The sequence below is a fragment of the Apodemus sylvaticus genome, chromosome X, assembly GCF_947179515.1.
Source record: "Apodemus sylvaticus chromosome X, mApoSyl1.1, whole genome shotgun sequence".
Classification (NCBI taxonomy): domain Eukaryota; kingdom Metazoa; phylum Chordata; class Mammalia; order Rodentia; family Muridae; genus Apodemus; species Apodemus sylvaticus.
Window position 1 is genome coordinate 76,849,945 of NC_067495.1, and position 20,265 is coordinate 76,870,209.

The window sequence follows — 20,265 nt, forward strand, 5'->3', positions numbered from 1 at the left end:
TGATCAACATGTGTGTCTTTGTACCAATGTCATGCAGTTATTTGGTGGGGGAAAAGGACTGAAGCCCTGATGGCCAGCAGATAGAATAGAAACTGGCAATCTTGAGAGGAAAGAAATGGGGAGGACACTCCAGAATGTACCAGAAATCTGGGAGTTGAGAGACTTTCAGGACTCAAAGGGAGTGACCTTAGATGAAATGCCCTACAATGAGGGGGGGGGAACTTGTAGAGACCATCTCCAGCAGAAATACAAGGTATCAAGTGAGAAATGGAGTTGCCATCCCAGTCAAAGACTCTGACCCATAATTGTTCCTGTCTGAAAAAACTGCAGGGACAAAAATGGATAAGAGCCTAAGGAACAGTAGGTCCAGAGACAGGCCTAAATTGGAATACAGCTCAAGAGGAAGCCCTGAGGACTAACACTATTATTGAAGCTGTGGAGTGCTCACAGAAAACGGGCCTATCAGCAGCTGAAAAAGTCAGATACAGATATTTACAGCCAATCAAAGGACAGAAATTGGTTACACCTGTAGTTGATTTAGAGAAAAGCTAGAAGACGCCGAGGAGGAGGGCAACCCCGTAGGAAGACCAACAGTCTCAATTAACCTGGACCCCAAAGATGTCTCTGACACTAGACCATCAATCAGACAGTGTACACCAGCTGATATGAGGCCCCCAACACATATACAGCAGAGGACTGTTGGGACTGTGTTTGGGGGGCATAGTATTCGGAACTATGCATGTTTGTTAATATAACAAGCATGGGCATCAGTTTGAGGTGCGAGGCGAGGCACTGCAAGGGAAAAGGAAAAAAATCTTGTCTCCGGATTTCCTTGAAAAGCATGTCCAGCTGCATGGGGGTTGACATTAAGAGACTGTCCTTAAATTAATAAGGCAGTCTATTTCCCCTCCCCTGAAAAAGATGTCGTTAATGTTTAAGGGGGTTGGACCTCTACTGGCATCCCTCACTGGTGAAAGCCCATCCTCCATTGGAGGAATATACTTATATCCACTGAGTTGTTAAAAATTAATAATTAAGGGGGAATTGTCCCTTCCCCCCACAGCATTTAGCTGTGACCCTCCAGGCTAGCAACCCCCACCCTTCCCCAGGCGTTATCCCCGGCCCTTGTTCCCATGGGAACAATACAGCAGATTTCACCTTAACTACCAAGGCTGCCTCAGCGCAGCTCCACCCGGAGACCAGCAGAAAACTGCGTGACTGAAAGCCGACAACCCACCGAGAAGAATATCCAATGAACTCTCGGCCATTTGGGGGGCAGGGTGGTTTTTCCAAAGACTGTAAATATTGGCTAATTGATAGTAAAGTCAGTCTCTATGGGCAACTGTCCTCTTGACTCATTTCTCTTTCGCCCCCTTCCCGTTAACCTCTGAATTCTCTTCCAGGTATTCTGGTTCGTATGTGGCCGCTGGCAGCAACAACTGTGTTCAATCAGGGAAGATGCGCCTAACCCTCAAGAGACTGGTGACCCCAGGGAGTTTAGAGTTCAGGTGTGTTGTGGCATGGGGTTGGGGACATCCTCATGGAAATGTTGGGGAGGAGGTATGGTATATGGAACACTCAGGGTGTGGACCAGGATGGGGATAAAATCTGGAGTGTAAAAAAAAGGTTAAATAAAATAAAAAAAAATTGTTCCTATAGGTGTTATATATATATATATATATATTCTCAGTTTCCTGTTGTTATTTTTGTAGAGGAGAGAACTCACAGGATTCTCCTACACAGTTTTGCTAGCATGTCAATTGGTGTACATAATTAACTCATGTTTAGGCAGTTGTGTTGGTAAGACTTAAGAGTTTAGTTTCTCCCATGACTAGAAGTCTCAATCTTACAGCAAACTGTGTTCATCTTGCTCTTCCAAAAATTTCACCCTGTCTTCTGCTATGCTCTGTGTCTTAATTTGCTGTGGATTTCTGTGATGATCTCTGTTGATACAAGTTTTCTTGACAATGTGTGATTCTTACACATATCTATGGTTATAAAGACAAATATATTTAGTTTATTTAGAGATTATGCAAGTTTACTAAAGTGGCAGCCATAAGTTTTCCTCGTAAATCTGTGACTTCTACTCTGGGTAGTTGGTCAGCTTTCTAGAATTTGGCATAATTTTCCTCTGTTGAGTAGTACTTAAGTACAATTAGAGAGCTGTTGCTAATCAACAAAGTATGTATGCTACTGTTATACCAGCATCACTGTTAGTTAGAACTATTGGTTGATTCCTTCCTTCAGAAAGTAACATAGCACCTTCTATTAACATAAAGCTAATCCTGAGTGTGGATGCTTTCAAATCCATTCCAAATCATGGGCCTTTGTTCCCTGTGTCTGAAGTTTGTTGTGTCTTCAGCAACAGAAATGGACTTCTGTGGACCAAACAAGGCCAAAACAATAGGCTATATATATATATATATATATATATATATATATATATATATATATATATATATGATGGAAGATTCTTGCATAAACTTAAGTATAAATTCAAAAGAGAGCATCTTATGCCTGTCTGCCTGGTGTTGGAGGATTTGTTGGATAGTTTCTGACCGGAGGAGATATTGCCAAACCAGATATGAAATATCTTCAAAACTACACATGCATTTATACACACACACACACACACACACACACACACACACACACACACACACGCACACACACACATGCACACTCACTCACTCATTGACATTATAGGTTTTTTTAAAAAAAATAAATAGTAGTGTCATTTCTTATAATATTTTCAGACATCCCTGCTATTATTTTACCTGTCTACCTCTTCTGTATTTATTCCTAATGGGCTTCCACTTTTTCCCATTAACCTGATAAGGTCACTTTTAAACTGTTATTCCCCTCCATAATATAGCCTCTTCCTCAGCATTAGTCCTCTTTTACACTCTTGGATTTTGCACATACTCCAGGATATTTACTCACATATGAAAATTTGGAACCAAGAGGCTGCGATGAGATTGAATATGCAATTTTCCCTTTCTGGATCTGGTTTACCTTGGTCATTATGGTCGTTTTTAGTCTTATAAGTTATCTTCAAAGTTAATAATTTTAATTCTCATTACAGAAAAAATATTTCATATCATGTACGTACTACATTTTCATTATCCATTTTGGTTGAAGGCCATTCAGGTTATTTTGATTTCCTAGCTGTTGAGAATAGAGGAACAATAAACATGTATGAGCAAGAATGCATGTGGATGTTGGAATAGGATGCCTAGTCCTTTGGTCATATGCCAAGAAACTATACAAATGGATAACATGATAGATTTATTTTTAGATGTTTGAGTATTCTCCATACTGGTTTTCATAATGTCTAAAACACTTCGTAAAAATCCAACAGTGATTAATGACTCGTTTCCCCTGTTTCCTTACAACATTTGTAGTTGATATTTAACATTCTGATTTGAGTAAAATGAAATCATAAAGATGCTTTAATTTTTATTTTCCTAATGCAAAGGACAACGAAAAATTTGTGAGACATTTTTTCCTTTTCCATTTTCCTTTTTTTGTTTTTATTTTTTGAATCATGGCTTCCCTGTGCTGAACTGGCTCTCCTGGAACATGCTCTGTAAAATAGACTGGCCTTTAACTTATGATCCTTCTGCTTTGGCCTTTTGAGTGTGAGGATTTAATGTGCGTCACTACAGTCATTTTGTTATTTATTTTTTCTTCATTTGAGAACTCTCTGTTCTGGTCTCATACTTATTTTTCAAAAGGGACATTTGATATTTTTTGACTTGTTGCTTTCTGAGTTCTTTTAAAGTATGGATATTAATATTCTAATGGATGTAAACTTGGCAAAGATAATTTCTAATTCTGTGAGTTTTCTCTTCAACCAGGGAATTGTTCTCTTAGCTGTGCAGAAGCTTTTCAGTTTTATGAAGTCCCATTTGTCAATTGTTAACCTTAACTCTTAGACAAACTCTAATCTTATTCAGAAAGTCCTTTCCTATACTTATATCAAGTAAAGAATGATCTGTCTTTTCTTCTACCAGTTTCAGTGTTTTTAGTTTCATGTTTCTTTTTTATTCATTTGGAATTGTTTTTTTTTTAGGTAATAGATATGGGTCTAGTTTTATTCTTTCTAATCTTGACACCAAGTTTTCCCAGCACCAATTGTTAGAAATGCCTGTTTTTGCCAGTTTCTTTGTTAAATTTCAGATATTAACAATTACATGTACTTATGTTTGTGTATTCAATTTTGTTCCATTGGTCTTTTTGGGCCAGTATCAAATAGTTTTTTTCTTTTATTGATTTATGATATATCTTAATATCTGAAATGATAATCTTTCCAGCATTGTTATTTTTTTGTTCAAGATTACATGGAGTATCAAGGGGAATTTGTGGATTCATATGAATTTTATGATACCTTATTTTTTTTCTGTTTCTGTGAAGAATGAGATGGTTATTTCCATTGATAGTGCAGTGAATTTGTGAATGGCTTTTGGTAAAATGATCATTCACATACTATTAATTCTAACAATTTATGAGCTTGAGACATTCAGTTTCTTATTGTCTTTATCTCTTTCTACAGATGATTAAAGTTTTCATTGTAAATGAATTTTGAGGTAATTACTTAATTACTTAATTGTCAGTTAATTCCTATATATTTCATTTTCTTTGAGACTATTGGGAATGGTTGGTAGTATTTCCAGGATCTCTCACTTAGTATACTTTATTATTGGTATATAGGTCTGTGCAAGTTGATTCTTTATCCTCCCACATTGCTGAATATAGTTATCATTTCTAGAAGTGTTCTGACACATTTTGATACTCTAACACATAGTATCTTATTTTCTGGAAGCAGGGATGTGTTGACTTCTTTCATTATTTGTATCCCTTTAATTTTCTTCTCCAAACTAATGCATCAACCAAAATCTTGAAAAGATATGGAACTAGTTGATACCCTAATTACTGGTTCAATTGAATTGCTTTAAGATATTCTCCTTTTAATAAGATTTTAGCTCTGGGTTTCATGTGTGTGTGTGTGTGTGTGTGTGTGTGTGTGTATTCGAATACATTGTTATTTTTCAATCTAGCTTTACATTCCCTAAGACTTTTACCCTATAGGTCTGTTGAATTTTTTTCAAAGATTTTCTCCATCAATTTTTATGATCATGTGTGTTTTTTTTTTTTTGTCTTTATGTCAATTCCTGTGGTTTATTATTGGAAATCACTGGTATTTCTTTTCCAATGATAAAACACCCAGGAAGTAACAGCCTCTGAGTGTCTATCTCTTAGGAAGCTTTTATACCATAGCTATCATTATTTATAACTTTTTAAAGATCCAAATAAGTGATTTTGACCTTACAAATACTGTTCTATGTACCAGAGAGAATTTTCCTAGTTAAGGTCAGAATGTATATCAGTAGGCTTGATATCATTGAAATATATTTGGTTGTTTACAATATGCTTCACAGTAGATTTAATTTTCACTATGACAGTGATTTGTATTGTTTCAAATAGAAATCAAAGTCTTTGAAGTCACAGCTTTGTAACACTCTATAACGTGTGTGTGTGTGTGTAAATTAGACAAAGTCTTTATTTCTGGGGTCATCCTATTCTTTATTCTATATATTCTGTGACAGTTTTTAGTAGTTTCCTTTTTCACCATTTCTCCAACTTTATTTTGCTGTTGGATTTTCACAGTAGCATATTTTTGCTTATGCTTTAAACCTACCTCTTCAAAGCAGATAGTAATGAATATTATTCATATAGCATTGGGTAAACTTTCCTTTATGTATAATTTTCATTGTTTATTCCTTTGAGCTCCCATATGTGAAGATGTATGGCTCTATTCAACCATTCAAGTTCTGCTGAATCTGATTAATATTGAGATGTCATAATCCAAGTTTGAAAATTTCCTCCTGTTGCTAGTCCTTTGCCAAAGGCAACAGTTGCAGTAAATTTGGTCAAGAATAGACTCATTTTCTGGTCGATTGACTGCATTTTTGAGTTCAGACTTGGAAGAAGATACAGAAGAATGTAGCTGTGGGAGGTTTGAGTTTGGCTGGAAGTTCCCTTTGCCTTTCATTAGCTTCTGGTTTTTGATTTACCTATTCATGTTGCTTCACAAGATTATGGATTGTAAAAGTGTCTGTCTATTGCTTAGTAGAAGTGTCATATCTAATTGTTATAAAGCACTCACAGTGTAACTGGACTCATTCTCTTTTTTCTGCTAGATAGTTTTTCTTGTGCATTGCTTTAATAAGCTATTCTTCATTAATAAGTACATATTTAAATTTTCTTTATAGTTTAAAAATTTGTTATTGTTCTTTATTTTCTTTTTGAGATCAAGTTATTCCTGAGAAAGTTCTCTGTTTGCTTAATAAGTACATGGTATGCATATCTATAATGAGACAAGTAGTGATAAAAGTCATTTACTAATCATGGGGATATGTCTTAGAAATAACAGACGTTAATGTATAAGAACATCTTATATGAATGTATTTCAGAAACTTTCTGCAATCCAGACTTCCAGATACAAAACCCAAAGTGCCAGCCTCTGACTCTGGGGGCTTGTCTTGGCTATGTTTCCCTTTGCTGCTACATAATGCCATGGAAAACCAACCAAGAGAGAAAAGGGTTTATTTTGGCTCCCATTTTAAGAATGTATCTCCTCACAGCATTAGAGAACCTTGATGCTGTTGGTTACATTATAACTCTAGTCATAACATTAGGGATGTTTGAAAGAAGAAAAATCATATTTTATCTCCTCAAAATTGCATATAATACATATAAAACTATGAGTACAAATATAAACATGTGGTGTAAATAAAGTTACCTTGTATTGACAATGTTCATATTAAGTGCCATAAACTATATAGCAAAAGCATCAGTAAGAGGTGTGAAAAACTGTCTTTTGAATTGCAAAAGTCCAAGAGACTCCCAAAACAATACAACCTATCCCATATGGTTGTTTTCTAGAGGTTTCTTAAGTAATAAATCTTTATTACTTAAGACTCCATGTAAAATTGACACAGAATTGAGAAGATGTGAATTAGATATAAATTGAAATCATCCCTTATGAGGATTCCTCTCATAGTACTAAAAGACATTATACAAGCTTCAAATGGATGGAAGTGATCAAGAGTCCTACTCACCTATGATATCTATGAACCATAATAATAAAAAGCATCTCAGGATTATCCATAAAGTGCAATAATGCCACACATCTCTATATGGAAACCAGTAGCTGTTTAAAAGCACTAAAGACACACTTAACAAAAAGGAAATCTTGCCTGGTACTGGAATCTGAAAACTGTCCAAAGATTGTAAGCTTAATAATGGTCTACAAGAAAACCCACTACAGCCAATTTCCTAAACCTACATAATTCCTAACTGCATCTAAAATTTATTATTGTACCCATAGGTAGTTTATATCTCATCCATTATCCAAGTAGATTTGTTTTTGTGGTAAAGACCAGTACAAAAAGGCATAAGTAGTAAAAATGTCCAATACAGCTAATGTCTGTTCACCGTTCCAATTTATATATCTGCAACACTTCTTAGGAAACACGGAGCAAGAAGGGATGGAAGGAACATTCAAGAGAGAGGCCTAGAAAATTTTCAGTGAATTTATGTATCATAGAAATGACAGGGAAGCATCACCCATTATACCTCAATATTCCCACCTAAATAAGGCTTTAACAATGACAACACCCACATACAATGCTAATGGGGAAGAACAAAATCTCAGAATCTCACTGATAAAGAGCTACAAGAGATTATGGAATTCTGAGACTAGGTTAAGTAATTTTCTCTCAGTGAAGGGCCAAACTTGTCATCTAAAACCATGTATATTCAAGGGAAACTGAACAAACTCTTCAGGTCATACTTATAGGTTTATATACGTGAATGTAATAACAACAGTTAATGAAGACCAAGAATTTGAGAGAGATAAAATGTGGTATGGGAGTACTTGGAGAAAGAAAAAATTAATATGACTATATATGGATGTTTGAGGTCTGGGTGGTAATAACAATAGAGGATTGTGGAAGCCAAGTAAAGGGTAAGAGTGGAGTAAAGATATGAGGGAAAGAGATGGTACCATTGGTAGAATAATGGAAATTTGAAATAATTATGGAGAATTTTTACAATTCTTTTCATAAGGAAAACTAATCCTTAGTTTCTTCATTTATTGTGCCCTTATCCAGTTTTGGCACAATGCTGGTGTTATCTTTAGAGGACAAAATTGGTCATCTTCTTTGCTTTAAGTTTTATGGAACTTTTCTATTATCATTGGTGTTAATTTATTTTAAAGACTTGGAAGAACCTGAGCTGTGCTTTGTTGGGAAATTTTACTATTGCACCTATACTGTTGATAGTTGTATATCTGTCTATTATATCTTTCTGGTTTAATTTTGGTGTGTCATATATCCCTAAGAATGTATCTATCTAGTATTCTATAATTTCCAGATTTGTGGCATCTATACCTTCAAAACATCCTGAAATATTTCTCTCTATATATATTTCAATGTAGAAAATTTCATGAAGTTAATGATTATTTGTATTAAGTGTGGAAATCATAAATAAGATAGAAAAATGGCATTTGGAAAAAAAGTTCAATGGCAGTGAGACGAATGTTTTTGAACTTGTGAACTCTTTTCTTCATGCTACTACTCAATCTGTGTTAGAGTAAGCTCTTAATATCTACTAGTAATTTATTCACATGTACATTTTTATGTTTTGCATAAAAATGGCCTCCGCTGGCTATACTTGACTTTTCACATTATGAGCTACTCAGATTTCCTCACCCTTTCAGGATTCTACATGTAATTGTCCCTTAAGCGATTATTATTTTAGCTCAGCATAGGGTTTTTATATTACACATGGGAAACAGCACTGCACTGAGATCAGTATAGTTAGATTTTTTTTTAATCATCTTACTAAAAAACATTATTTTAGGTATCTTGCTTAATCCTCCCATTTCTTCATTAGTAAGCTCTATAACAGTTAATGACAGATTGGTTTCTCTAAAATTTTATACATCCCTAACCTCATGTTCAGTCCTATCAAGCCAGTAACAAAGACAGGGATATGATTTGTTTGCCCTTAAAAATTAAGACAGCCTTCTTCTTCCAGATGGCATTCTTTTGCTTATCAAGTATAGAATACTTTTACTATCAAGTATAGTCCCTCTTGCTCTCTACACTTAGGTTTTTTAAGAATTTTCTCTATCACAGTGTTTAATAGACAAATTTGAGTCTCTTCATCTTGTGCATCTTTTCTGATCTCATGACCCCAAGTAGCTCAGTTTTTTTTCCCTTAAACATGGTTTTGGTTTACTAGTTTTGAAATTCTAATCACATCATTTCTCAATTCTGTTTTCTCCCTCCCAGCTGTCCCATATATCCCCCATATATCCCCCATTTCGTGTCCTCTTTTGTATTAATTGTTATATGCATGTAAATGTGTGTGTGTGTGTATATATATATATGTGTGTATATATATATATATATATATATATATATATATATATATATATATATTCTTCCTCAATATGACCTTCTCAGAATGTATGTAATTTGTATGTATGTTTCCTATATAAGTAACTTTTATTCACAAGATGTAATTGTTATCTTAGAAGCTTACTGCTGAATGAGCTTATCCTTGTTGGTACTTTCTGAACTTTGGCTGGCTGGTTCAAATCAGGTCTTCTGGTTCAAATTCCTCTCCAAGCCATCTGATTCAAGCTGAAGTCTTTGAGATTATCACTGACCTCAAATTAACTCTGGAAATTTGTTCTAATAATCTGGCTCATTCTTATTCTCTGTTTTTGTCTCTCTATGTCTCTGTCTCTCTCTCTCTGTCTGTCTCTGACTCTCTCTCTGTCTCTGTCTCTCTCTGTCTCTCTCTGTCTCTCTCTCTGTCTCTCTCTGCCTCTCTCTCTGTCTCTCTGTCTCTGTCTCTCTCTCTGTCTCTCTCTGTTTCTGTCTCTCTCTGTCTCTGTCTCTCTCTCTGTCTCTCTCTGTCTCTGTCTCACTCTGTCTCTCTCTGTCTCTCTCTCTGTCTCTCTCTGCCTCTCTCTGTCTCTCTGTCTGTCTCTCTCTGATTCTGTCTGTCTGTGTCTCTGTCTGTCTGTCTCTGTCTCTGTCTCTCTCTCTCTCTGTCTTTCTCTTTCTCTTTTCGAGACAGGGTTTCTCTGTATAGCCCTAGCTGTCCTGGAACTCACTCTGTAGACCAGGCTGGCCTCGAAGTCAGAAATCTGCCTGCCTCTGCCTCCCAGAGTGCTGGGATTACAGGCATGTGCCACCATAGCCCAGCTTCAACTGTCTCTATTGACTTTAACTACCTGTACTTTATTGATTTAGTTGATTCAATTTCATTCTCTGAACTCAACTGAATAACCTTACCTACAATGCTTGGGATTAAAGGTGTGAATGAGTGCATGCCTTCATTCCAGTCTGATCACAGAGTCCTAGAATTTCTTTTTATGTGATCCTTTGCCAGAGCAGGTATGTTATGTTCCTCTACAGTTTCCAAGTTTGAAAATTGTACTAGATAACAAATTGGTGTGCTCTTTGACAGGCAAAAATATTTTTTCCTTATTCAGCATTTATTAGTTTTATGTTGTAAAGTGTTGAGGTAGCTCAGTATTTAGCAATAGATACTCTCTCAAGGTGATATTCAACCAATTCACATCAAGTATCAAGCCATATCAAAATGTGTTTTCTATCCAATGATGACTTGCTCATCAAAAGAATTTTCTTTCCAAAATCTACAGCTGAATGTGCGGTTTGTGAGGGCTATGGGCCTTTATTGATGGTAGGCTCCTCATCCCTTCAACTCTGATCCACCAGCCAGGGAGATTCATGACTAAGGCTGTGATTTGTTACTTTATTTGAGTTATGTATCTTTGAGTCTTCTTTTTACAGTTTTATTTCATTTCTTTCATGGATGTCCATAAGCTTTCTTGTATTTATTTAGATAAAATATTTTATTCTTATTCTAAATTTCTCCTCACCCTGCTCACACAAATGTTGAAACTAGAATATAACTTTTGAAGAAATTTCCTATGTTCTTTGAAATGTATTATTATTTGCTTTTTGATGTAAAGGGGAAATTCACAAAGACCATCTAGTGACTGGAATACTAGATTTAGAGCATGTTTGTTGAATTTAACCAGAGAATGGCAATATAGACATTTTAAATGGAAAACATTAAAAATACAATTAACTTACTGTTTTTAGTTCTTTTCTTATAGGTCCACATACAAGCATTTACACATGGCAGGGAAGGCATCCTGTTTCCCCACAACGCATCACAATGTATTCAAGGATTAATGAAAATATGTTCTGAAGTTTAGTAAAACAATATTAATTCTCTTATTAATAAAAGTTGCATTTCTTTATAAATCAACATATGAACTTTTTAGAATTTTTTTGACAAATATTTTGAAGAGGATTAGTCTCTGTGTACTTGGTAGATCATCATATATGCTCACTTTGGAAACATATATTCTAAAAGTGGAAACATACAGATAAAATTAGCCTGGTCTCTGTTCAAGAATGACATGTAAATTTGTGAAGCATTCCATTGCTCTATAAATTACTTCACACCAACAAAAATGAAAAAAGAAACACACACACACACACACACACACACACACTACCACCACCAACATAAAAATAACAGGAATTAATAATCATTGGTCATTAATATCTCTCAAGATTAATGGACTAAATTCTTCAATCAAAAGATGCAGGCTAACAGAAGAGATGGAAAAACAAGATCTGTCATTCAGCTGAATATAAGAAACACAGCTTAGTGGTGGCACACGCCTGTAATCCCAGCACTTAGGAGGCAGAGGCAGGCAGATTTCTGAGTTCAAGGTGAGCCTGGTCTACAGAGGAAGTTTCAGCACAGGAAGGTCTTAGCAGCAAACATAGACATTACCTGAGATAAAAGGGTTAGAGAAAAGGTTTTCCAAGCAAACAAACATAATAAATAACCTGGAGCAGTCATTCTAATAGTTAGTAAAATAAACTTTCTACCAAAAGAGATGAAAAAGTATGCTTCAAAAATACTCATTAAAGGAAAAAAAATCCACCAAGATGACTTCTCAAGTTTGAAAATCTGTTCCCCAAATGCAAGGATACCCACATAAGTAAAACATTACTAAAGCTTAAATTCCACATTAATCCCACACATTAGTAGTGTGAAACCTCAACATCCCACTCTCAAAAATGGACAGGTCATCAACACAGAAACTAAACAAAGAAATAATGAAACTAAAAGACATTATGAGTCAAATGAAGCCAACAGTTATATAGAGAACATTTTCTTCCAATCACAAAAGAATATACCTTCTTAGCACCTCATGGAACCTTCTCCGAAATGACCATATACTTGGGTACTAAGCAAGCCTCAAAATACAAGAAAATTGAAGAAATTATCATACAAAATGATGTACAAAATGAGACTAATTGAAGTTGATTCTTACTGTAATATTTTTATAAAGCAGTGTATTCTAAATAAAAATACTTTCAGTTAATTTGAAACAATAGTATCATAATAAAGTATAAAACAATTAAAATCAGATCTTTGAATACATAAGGATATCTGAATGTTCTATTGAAAAAATTACTACTTTAAACCACTAAATGAAAATTTAGTGTGTCTTGAAATGTCAGTTATGTGAGGGAAAAATTGAAAGAGATGCATGACTTAGATTGCTTAAGCTAGAGTAATTTTCTGTAGGAACTACTATGACTTAATGGATGAGAATATAATGCTAAGATTAGTTTCATTTTTGTTACCCTGATAAAAATTCCTGAGGATAACAACTTAGAAAAGAAAATGACTATTTGAACTCACAATTCCAGGTTGTGGCCCATTATTTTGAGAAAATTAAAGTGGCAGGAACTTGAAGAAGGCAGTCAAACCACATTTACAATCAAAAGCAAAAAAAAAAAAAATTAATGCTTCCATGCTTACATTCAGCTTGCATTCACCACTCAGACAATGCAGTATCTGCTTAAATGATACTTCTAACAGTGATTGAGTCTCCCCCCTCAGTGAAATCAAGATAATCACTAGTATAGAGGGACTTTGGCCACCCTATTCTAACCAATTCCTCATTGAACATCTTTTCCCAGGTGACTCTAGACTGTGCAAGGTTCATAATTAAAAATACTTATCACAAATTAACAAGCTAATGTAGGTTTAGTGACTTATCTCATAGGCTTTGAAGTTAAAGAAGACAGGCTGTTATTAGGCTACATTGACTTGTTAGAGTGCTCAAAGTCTTTTTGAGAAGATACTTAATGATTTTTAGGATAGTTTTCACATCATGCACCTAGTATTATAAAGGCAGCAGTAGGCAGTGAAATATATGTTTTCCTTGTTATTATTTATTTTAAGCCAGTCACATTTTATAAGCATTATAAACAAACACATTTTACCTTAAACATTTTGTGGCAATGCCATGGTATTATAACCCATTTTATGTCCTCTAAAGCTGTGATCAGAACTTTCTTTGAATATGAGGTTGACCTCATCAGACTACTCTAACTTTAAAAAGGTTTAGTTATAAGTAGATTTAAACCAAATGTTATAACAAGAACGGAGATTCACAGGATGCCAATCCATTTTCTCTATTCTAACATATGCTTAGGCAATGACATTGGTTCTGAGAGATAAATTCTCAACTTTCATACATGCCAAATAGTTTAGCATATAGTAAAAGAAGTTTTCAGTCTCTTAATATGCTCTGTGACATCAACATAGCAGGAAAATATGTAATTTTATAAATCAGTATTATACACGATTAAATTTACACATGTATTTCTCACATAAAATAACAGTTAAGAAAAATTCTTTTGTTCCATGTTGCATTTTTATTTACTTTTATAAATACTCATATCTATTTCAAGGAACTTTATTTCTTAATGACAGAAAATATATGTAGATGTGCAGTGAGAAATGGCAGAATTTTGTTTGTTAACATCCCTTCTGATATATTTACCACTATTGAGGTATAAGATGAATAATTTATGAAAAACATATAATAACTATAAAAATATATTTAAAATCATATTCTTCCATTAATTTCACAGACATAAGAAATTATTTATCTCATGCTAACTATATTATAAACCATATTTTCTTTAATTATCCTCATTGGAAATACTGTATGTAATCTCTTCATTAACAGTTTATATAAGCTTCATTTGCAATAGGTGATCTGAAAGACCCTTAAGGATATTGTGGAATAGAGATATAGGAAAATATTCACATACATCTTGTGCTAAATAATACTTAATTGCAACATCACATTAGAGAGCATAAGAAAAATGCTGGTGTTCACAGTATCATCATTTAAATATGCCATATTGTATAAATCTGTGTGAACTGAAAACATGATTCATAATTATAATTGAGTACCTTGGGGAATTACAGAAGTGTTCCCTCAACATTAGGTTTAAACATTTTATGCCTCTGGTGAGTAATTTTGAAGGCTATCACAGTTATCATCACCAGTGACAGAAAACCTGCTTTGCCATATTCTACAGCATACAAGGAAATGATTTTACACTGGAGGTAGGCAACTTAGTCTTTCCAGTTCTGAGTATTGCAGTGTGGTTTCTGAAGAATTAATCTTTGCTTTCCTATGAGCATAGCTCTCTTGTTTAGGCTACTCTGATGAATTTGGTTCACGTGCCTAGCCTAAAATGTAATTAAGTTTTTCTCTCCCAAGTTATCTCAGTGGAATAATTTTGGCTGTCAAGACCAGTATAATTTTTGCCTTCTGCTGCGGTATTTTATGTTCACCCTTAATCAAAAATGACAGTCTGCATAGAAAGTGAGAATACAGAGAATGGCTTGTCAGATTGTGCAGACATGTTACAATTCATTTATCTTCCAGACCTCATAATTTATAGTTCATCATAAATTGGTTATTTGTAGTTTTATCTTGCATTATTATTATAGATCTAGGTAATCTTTAAAATAGACTCACAAAAAGTCTAAATATCAGAAATATAACCTATTAATATTCAGACAACATTTATTGCACTGAAATGTAGTTTTAAAAAGATGATAAATATATTAAGCATGTTATATGAACTTTAAAGGTTTAAGACTATCACTCTTCTTATACGACACATATCCTGAATTGTTTCCTGAAGCTTTAAAGCTCTAAGGTCTAATGAAGACATTTATTAATATACATATGAACATTAATGTACAGCCATCACAGTCATTAGTGTCATTGCCCTGGGATTTGGAGAATTCAAAGGAACTGCTATATTTTGTGGCTCAAATGAAGAGTAGAGCAACATTATTTCAGCAGCAATTCAAATTATTTGCATGTAAGAGTAGTTTGTCACACATCTTTTGAAAGGCACAGAAATAGTAAACCAACCTTTTCATCAAAAGCATACAGGCATGGATGGCATAACATTTTGTAGGTTACTTTTTCCTGCTTTGATGTTTAGACAGTGCCATTAAAAGTGCATTTTCCTTCAAAACAATTCTGTTTACCATAAAATAGCCTCCTTTTTTCATGAAAGTTTACATGCTCTAATTTGTTAGCAAAGTGGTTTAATCAGCAGTAAAAAAAAAGTATTTAAAATATAATTTTATACTGAAAAACTTCCTGACAAATACAGAGAGGGAAACTCCCAGCCAACCATTGTACTGAGCACAGGGTCCCTAATGGAGGAGCTAGAGAAAGGATCCAATTAGCTGAAGAGGTTTACAGCCTCATAGGAAAAACAACTGTATGAAACAAACAGTATCCCCAGAACTCACAGAGACTTAAACACCAACAAAATAGTACACATGTAGGGGACCCATGGCATCAGCCATATCAATAACAGAGGCTAGCATGGTCAGACATTAAAGGGAGGAGAGGCTCATGGACCTGTGAAGGCTCAATGCTACAGGATAGGGGAATGCCAGGTCAGGGAAGCAGGAGTGGGTGGGGTAGTGAGCAGGGGGGGGTGGCATAGGGGGTTTTCAGAGGGGAAAGGAGGAAATTTCAAATTTGCATTTGAAATGCAAATGAAGAAAATAACTAATAAAAATTTAAATAATGCTTACATATTTCTGACAAAACCACCTTTTCATTTTTCTGCACTATTATGCAACAGAACAAAAGTGAGAAAAAACATAATACTTTATGCTTGCATTTATTCTTTCAAAAACTGATTTATTGATGTGAAATCACTGATTATTTTCTATCCTCAATTGAGTAATTGGTCATTTTTTCAAAGATAAACTGATTGAAAGAATGATAGTTAAATCTTAATTTAGGAAAAACAACATACCTATTTATTAGCATATGTAACATTATATAATTCATAGGGTTATTCTCTTTGTAAATGTATTCTCTTGTTACGGAGTTGAATATATTATTATGTGCAGAATCAGAGCTTAGCAATTTTCTATAATAGAATACACTGAAATAAAATGACAGGATTTCTCCTGTTTCATAGACCACGCATTGCTAGAAAATGAATGACAAAATAACCAAAAAGCATGAGGCTGTGTTAGGTAAAGGTAGGTAGTAATAGAAAATACCCTATGTGACTAAGATTAAGAATGGCAATATTTTTTATAAGAAAATCCTGAATTTCATGAGGTTTTTTTTGTATATATTGGATATTAGCCCTCTATCTGATGTAGGGTTGGTGACGATCTTTTCCCAATTTGTTGGTTGCCGTTTTGTCCTTTTGACGGTGTCCTTTGCCTTACAGAAACTTTGTAATTTTATGAGGTCCCATTTGTCAATTCTTGATCTTAGATCATAAGCTATTGGTGTTCTGTTCAGGAACTTTTCCCCTGTGCCCATGTCCTCAAGGGTTTTCCCCAGTTTCTTTTCTATTAGTTTCAGTGTGTCTGGTTTTATGTGGAGGTCCTTGATCCACTTGCAGTTGAGCTTAGTACAAGGAGATAAGAATGGATCAATTCAAATTCTCCTGCATGTAGACCTCCAATTGAACCAGCACCATTTGTTGAAAAAGCTATCTTTTTTCCACTGGATGTCTGTACTCTTTGGTTGATGGTTTTGTCCCTGGTAGCTCTGAGAGTACTTGGTGACTCATATTGTTGTTCCTCCTATGGTGCTGCAAACCCCTTCAGCTTCTTGGGTCCTTTCTTTATCTCATCCATTGGAGACCCTGTGCTCAGCTCATTGGCTGGCTGAGAGTTTCCCCCTCTGTATTTGTCATGCACTAGCAGAGCCTCCCAGGTGACAGCTATATCCTACTCCTGTCAGCAAGCACTTGTGGGCATTCACAATAGTGTCTGGGTTTTGTAATTGTTTATGGGATGGAGTTTTAGGTGGGGTAATATCTGAATGGTCTTTCGTTCAGATTGTGCTCCACACTTTGTCTCTGTATCTCTGTCTGTGGACATTTTGTTTGTCCTTCTAAGAAGGAGTAGAGTATCCATACTTTGTTCTTCTTCCTTCTTGGTCATCATTTGATATGTGAATTGTGCCTTGCTTACTCCAAGCTTCTAGGCTAATATCCACTTATCAGTAAGCCCATACCATGAGTGTTCTTTTGTGATTGGGTTACCTCACTCAGGATGATATTTCCCAGTTCCACCTAGTTTTCTAAGAATTTCATGAATTCATTGTTTTTAATTGCTGAATAGTATTCCATTGTGTAAATATATCACATTTTCTGTATCCATTTCTCCGTTGAGGGACATCTGGGTTCTTTCCAGCTTCTGGCTATTATAAATAGGGCTTCTATGAACATAGTGGATCATGTGTCCTTATTACATGCCTGGGAATCCTCTGGGTATATGCCCAGGAGTGGTATAGCAGGGTGCCATGGACTGACCCAGCCAGGGGAGTCACGAACGAGGGAAAACCAGGGTTTTGGTATTCAGGAAGGCACAGGTGCAGCGAGGTAGTGACAGACAGACACACCAAAGAGCAGTTTAAATCTGCTGCTACTTTACTTTTCAGTCATGCATATTTATAGTATATTGAGGAACAGATTGAGGTTGGCACACCTCCAGAAACACTCAAACAATTGCTAAACAAGGTACATTTCCATCTTAATTAGAATAGTAAGTAGACATGACACAAAGCCCACAGGAACTCTTGCTCTATGAACCATGATCAAAAGCAGTCTTAGGTCATGAACCTTAGACACATGGTGTTCGAGTCTAACTTGCGGTTTAATAATCAATAGGAGAACCTGGGCCTTCAGACCAATTTATATGCCATAAGCCTTCTTCTGCCATCAAAATCAAAATGCTTTAAGAATGAGCACATATACACTACAAGAGTCCTCTATACTGCCCTGAACAGCAAACACCAGAGTTGTCTGGCTCAAGCTAATCTGTGTCTATAATCTAAAGAATATTATAAGATCTTCTACCCTTCAATGCTTTTATCCATCTATTACCTTCTTATCATAAGTACCTGTAAAAAGCAATAGCTCATCAGTAGTCCTATACTTTTTCATACGGTATTCTTCCTGCTACAAACTATTCATAACATTCCCTAATGTCTCTGTTCTTTGCTAAGACTAGTGATAAAGACAGACCCCGTTGAAAAACATTCCAACACTTTGATTCACTAAGGTTCAACATGAGATCATTGAGTTTAGGACTGGAAGCAGTAGGCATAATCGCCACATCCTCTTTTACCAGAATACCAAGATCTCCTTTATCATTTAACCAGCTTGTAGGCTGGGATCGTGCTGTATAAAGAATTAAGAATAGGAAGAAGAAAAACACAGTACAGAACCCATAACCCAGAAAGCACAATATCCTTGGAGAACATCAAGGCCTTTTCTAAGGCCAGACGTGGGCACAGTGCCAGAGACCTCCAGGGAGCTTAGCCCAAAGGGGCATATTTTTTCTATCCGCTTTAATGATATACTGTCATGTCACACAGACGACATTGGAGTTGGTGTGACAGTAGGTTCCTCCGGTAGTATTATGCCCAGTTATCTGAGGAACTGCCAGAGTGATTTCCAGCGTGGTTATACGAGCTTACAATCCCACCAGCAGTGAAAGAGTGTTCCTCTTTCTCCATAACCTCTCCAGAACCTGCTGTTTCCTGAGATCTTTATCTTAGCCATTCTGATCAGTTTGAGGTAAAATCTCACAGTTATTTTGATTTGCATTTCAAATTAAGAATTTTCTACTATTTCTATCTGCCATGATGGTTTGTAAGTTTTTTTAAAAGAAAAAAATATACAACAGACTAACACTATTAGGTTTAATTTTTAATTAAAGAGTGGCCTCTAAATCAGAAATCAAAGAGCTCAGGCTGGGATGATTTTAGGGCTAGTTATGTACAAAGCAACAAAAGAAAAAAAAAAAAGAAAGAAAGAAAAATAATAAATTAAAAAGTGAGAAGTTTCCCTTTTTTCTTTTTCCCTTGAAATTCACCTTTGTAAGGATAACTAGGGAGTGTTGAACTTAGAATTGTCAGGAGATAGTAAAACATCTTTTATGGGCTTTCTTACTTGGGTTGAAAAGACAGGGAAAGCAAGAATCTAAAGAAATAAGGCAATTTTCTTCTGAAAACCAAATGACTTTAAACGAGGTAATTTTGTGCTAAAAAACAAATGATTTTTGATTCACAAATTGTCACTATTCACCCCAAATGGGAGAGATCTACAAAATGGCAAGTTCATAGCTACCCATGGAAACTATAACAGGGGAACATCCAAGCCATACTGAAGCTACTCTACCCAAGGTACTACAAAATTATTCTCCAATAATCACATGCATGTAGATCATACAATCATACACACATCAGCTTAAATAGACCCATGAGTGCCTATTCTATCTTAGCTTGGTATGTTGAGAGATATAGCATATGTGTACAAATTGTTTCTTCATTTTTCTTAGACAAATATCACCACATGACAGATGTTCAGGATTTTCTTTTTTTTAAAATTTATTTTCTATATTCTTTGTTTACATTCTAAAAGCTTTCCCCTTTCCCAGTCCCTCCCCCCAATATGGCCCATAAGTCCTCTTCTCTTCATCCATTCTCCTATCTTTCCCCTTCCCTTTTCTCTGTCCTGGTACTCTCCTACAATGTTGGATCAAGCCATTCCAGGATTAGGGCTCTTTTCTTCCTTCTTCATGGGAATCATTTGATATGCTAATTGTATCTTCAGTATTCAGAGCTTCAGGGCTAATTAATATCCACTTATCAATGATTGCATTCCATGTGTATTCTTTTGTGATTGCGTTACATCTCTTAGGATGATATTTTCCAGTTCCATCCATTTGCCTAAAAATTCATGAATTCATTGG

At 35.2% G+C, this 20,265-nt stretch overlaps 1 non-coding gene across 1 annotated transcript; it reads left to right on the forward strand.

Annotated features, from left to right (window-relative positions):
- Positions 1-11,459: 11,459 nt before the first annotated feature.
- LOC127675864 (U6 spliceosomal RNA) lies at positions 11,460-11,566 on the forward strand. Its single transcript, XR_007975552.1, has one exon. It is a non-coding gene; the product is annotated as a U6 spliceosomal RNA (small nuclear RNA).
- Positions 11,567-20,265: the final 8,699 nt, after the last annotated feature.